This window comes from Solanum dulcamara, chromosome 9 (assembly GCF_947179165.1).
Source record: "Solanum dulcamara chromosome 9, daSolDulc1.2, whole genome shotgun sequence".
Taxonomy (NCBI): domain Eukaryota; kingdom Viridiplantae; phylum Streptophyta; class Magnoliopsida; order Solanales; family Solanaceae; genus Solanum; species Solanum dulcamara.
The window spans coordinates 50,994,512-50,999,088 of NC_077245.1; the positions used below are offsets into that span (position 1 = coordinate 50,994,512).

Below are 4,577 nucleotides of genomic sequence, written 5' to 3' on the forward strand. Positions count from 1 at the left end.
GCGTGTGGGGGCTGTTGCAGGGTGTGATGGTGTGTTGAAGGTCCTAAATTCATTCTAAAAGATGTGAGGGAGCTTCTGGTTGCAGCCACACAACTCTCCGTTCCGCACGATTAAAGGTTTTACGAAATAAAGGCTAAAGACACTATTTTGATATCATAATGATAAGTTGTTTGCAGCCTATGTTGTGTAATGTTTCCATGTTTTATGTGTATATGAGTTTCAGGTTATTGTTGTTGGTTGGATTTAGGTATTAGGGACCTAATTAGAAATTTGGATAGGGCACATTATAGGGGAGGTGCTGCCCAATTTTCGTCGACGCCTTAGCGAATAACAGAACTAGTCGGGGAAACGACTAAGGAAATAGATTTCATTAATACTAAGATGTAACCTAGGGTGATGGAAAGTAAAAGGGGTTGCTATTCATACTACTTTCATGTTGAATAGGTTCAAAGGACGGCGAGGCAAGCAGGATAAGGAATAATTCAGACAAGGTATGTGAAGCTTTCTTTTGGCATATTTTTGGAATAAGTATGTAGAGCCTACTATTTCTCTTCTTTTGGCATGTCTTCAAGTTAAGTAATGAATGGTGTGAGCTTGAGGGTAAATCTACTCATAGATTCCAAGCGTAATTCACGGCCCTTATTTACTTCTTGATAAAAGCACTCCTACAGTAATTGAACTAAGGCTTCTCAAGCTTCCTTACGATAGGAAGTGATGGGTAGGTAAAGCTATCCTTCCTTTCTCTTGACACGTATTGGGCATGGGAATGAGGTTATGATGCCATGGTTGTTCACCGAGCCCCATGATGGGACGAGTACGAAATGTGACTATGATGACCACATAAAGGAAAGTACAGACTGTGTAGAGTTCATTCTCTTTCTTCTTTTGGCATACCTTAGCTATAAGTTAAACATGATACGATCTCTGAGGTAATGATCTAGCTTGCATATGGTTACTTACTACTCTGCTTATGCATATGGTTTACAAATCTTTACCTAGTCCCATAGAGGGACGGGTACGATCGAAGTTCCAACAAGGGGCCGGATACGATATAAGATGATATAAATATTCACCGAGTCCCAAAAAGGGCCGGGTATGACTGAGCCCCACCAAGGGTCGGGTATGCTATGTAAATGCAATGATAAGACTACATGATTGCAGACCGAGTCTCATTAAAGGGCTGGTTTTGGTATATTTATGCATATGATGACATAAAGATAAATTTGTAACACCAAGTCCCATAATGGGCCAGGTGTGGAATATCATACTGAGTTACATGATCTCTATTTAGAAGGTGCACGTAATGTGATTTATTAATTTTTGTACTTGTTCTCTGCATCCCCGTGTTAACTATACTTTCCTTGTGGTATTTTATGCTTTACATACTCAGTACACATATCGTACTAACCCCCTCTTCTTGGGGGGCTGCGTTCATGCCCGTAGGTACAGATGCACGCTTTGAGGATCTGCCAGCCTAGGGTTCCACCTAGCAAGTTCAGGAAAAGCTACATTGTGTCGGAGCCTAGATTTTGGGTACTAAACCTCTGTTGTATGTTTTCGTTTATTCAGGGGTACAAAGGGGGTCCTGTCCCGCCATATGTTGTCACTAATACTCTTAGAGGCCTGTAGATACGTGTGTGGGGTGTGTTTATATATGTGTGTTCAATTGTGCCTGTATGACTTATATTTTGGGGCGACCTTTGTCGAAGCAGCCTTGTCGGCTCACATGTGTATTTATAATGGGATGATCCTACAAGCTATGATAGCCTCGCCGACTTATAAGTTATGTTACCTATTGAGACGTTGTGACTCAAACAGGTGACAGGTTTACTTGCGGTTACCAGGGGTATACGTGGGTATCTCGCTCAGACACCCAGTCGCGGCCCACGGGGTTAGGTCGTGACAGAAAGTGGTATCAGAGCAGTTCGTCCTCGAAGTATTTATAGACCGTGTCTAGTAGAGTCTTGATTATCGATGTGTTGTGCACCACATCTATAGACAAGAGGCTACAGGACATTTAGGATTTTACCTTTTTTTCATATCTACGATCGTGCGATAGAGCCAAGTCATAGGGAATGAAACTCCTCATACTAACTTGTGATTTCAACAGAAGGAGAACATCGATAGAAGAAGGTTACTGACGATATTGGAAGTTACACAGCACGCAGGTAAGCAAGGCACGAATGATAGGTTCTAGGTAAGGTATTGAATTACGGTTGACATGTAAAGTTGAAAATTGAAAGGAAAAGTAGACGGAAAGTCTAAACAGGTGCAGTTCGAGTTGGACATACGAGGTAAGTCCATCAGTTTATACTATTGTTGATATTGGGCGCCCTGTGAGGCTACGATATGATGTGATATAATACGTATATATGTATCTTTATGCGTATTGCCCCTGTGAGGCATTGTTGGCATTTTCTGCGTGTAGGTGTTGCGATAGTAAGAAATACAAAGGAAACTATGCCCAAATTTTCCTTGAAATAAAAGGAAAATGATTTAGGAAAGACTGGTAGTTCTGGATTGAACGATATATTAAGGATAAGACTAACTAAGAAGGGTAAGTAACCCACAGTAAAAATCGTGAAAAAAGTTAAGAAGTGTTATACTATGGGGTAGAATGCGAACAGGATATGATGTGAATATAATGAGGATAGTTATGAAAATAAGTAAAGCCTTATAAGGAAATGGCTAAAGATAGGATGTGGTCCGTGTAATAAGAATATAAGGGTAACTTGGGTAGTGTAGCTTGGCCTACTGGATTAGCTGCTAGGTCATCGTCTTCTTCGGTAGATATGCACCCCATGGGGGAGGGTGCGATCATACCAGCACTAACATACCGGATTCCATCAGAACTCTAAAGTTAGGCGTGCTTGGGCAAGAGTAATATTGGGATGGGTGACCCCCTGGAAAGCCCTGTGTGGCTGTGATATGAGATGATATGCATATATATATACACGTTGGCCGTACATGGAATTGTTGATATAAAGAAGTATTGTGGATACGTAACTCCACTGTGAAAGATGATAAGACCCTTTGAGATAGGGGATGTAGCTTTGCAAAACAACTAGCGCATTGTGAATTCATTAAAGGGACAAGTGTAACCCACTGGTATAAGGCTAGGACTATGACAAATCTTGGGACACCGAGCGTCGGAAGGTAAGTACTGCCTATTTGAGAATTGGAAACGACTATAAGCCTTAGCTAGTTGTTGATCAAAATAAATGGAAAGTGGCTTCGAATAAATTGCTACGTGACTATAGTACCCATAATTAGACTGAATTAGCACCTCATGATTGTGTTAAGTTATCGTACCTAGGCAACCAAAGGTATGGAAGATATAAAGGAAGGCATAGATATGGTGCAGTATACCGAATGTGTTGGAAAAGAATCATACGTATTGGAAGATTGGAAATAATGGCATAAAGTAGAACACAATAGATAGTGACATGGGTACACCCTAAAGGGGGGAAGTGGCTTCAAGTGAGATCCCATACTGGCACGAGTTAATAAGATCTAAAGGCCAGCTATATAGAAGCCATGATACCGGAGATAGTGCGGAGAATTAATAGTAAGGAATTGAATAGTATGACATCAAAGAGTAGGTGCATACAAAGGGGATGAATACAAAAAAAGAATTACGATGAGAACTTAAACATACTGTAAGGAATAGCTAGGATATACTTGACTGAAGGTAAGATGTTGGTAACAAAGTTACTGACTACTAGTATTGTGGTGTACAAGCAGCAAAACAAGGAAAGGATGAGAGATCTCTCCTATACTGGAATATGAGGAAACTCAAGGGTAAGTAGAGGAAGGAAGTAAGAAACGATGCAGGTTTATGTACAGACTAGTATGGTGATGCTAAAGTATCTTTCAGGCTACTTTAAGCTCCTACACATGTTCGTGTAAAGGGTGCAATATGATGTGTGGTAAAGGAACTGGAAAGAAGTAATGGAAAAGAAATATCACCTGTTCCCTATGCCTACAAGTAATCTACCTTCTTAAATAGACCATATGAGGTGATACAAGGCCTATGAACGGAAGCCAGTACAGAAGAATCCTGAAGCACTCGTAAGACCTTATGAGGCTAGTTAACATTTGGGAACGAATGTTCTAAAGGGGGAAAGGATGTTACACCCCATACTTTGGTACCTTAGAATGCTTCTTAAGCTTCTCAAGTTTCTGGGAAGGCTCTTAAGTTTCTTAAAAGTCGTTATGTGAGTCGGATAGTTAATAATGCTATCAAATAACTCCAAGGAAAGGGGAACGAAATGCTTCATAATAAGGAAGATTGGAAATAGGGTTATAAAAATTTGAAGGAGTTGAAGGTTGAGAAATGAGTTGTAGGACTCGATTGACTCGCGTAAGCTACCAACTTGGAGTCTTATGTACTTAAGCTACTCGACTGCGTGTTGAGACTAAGTAGCAAGGAATACATAGGCTCTTAAAGTGCGACGAAATTACAAACCCACGGAAGAGAAATAAGCAAACGACGCACCTACTTGAAGCAAGTAGGTGACTCACCTACTTGACACATGGCAGCACATGATAGGTACACATGGCAGCACATGAAAGTG

At 40.7% G+C, this 4,577-nt stretch overlaps 1 pseudogene; it reads left to right on the forward strand.

The window, feature by feature from the left end:
* Positions 1–2,809: 2,809 nt before the first annotated feature.
* On the forward strand, positions 2,810–2,927 carry LOC129904770 (5S ribosomal RNA; annotated as a pseudogene).
* Positions 2,928–4,577: the final 1,650 nt, after the last annotated feature.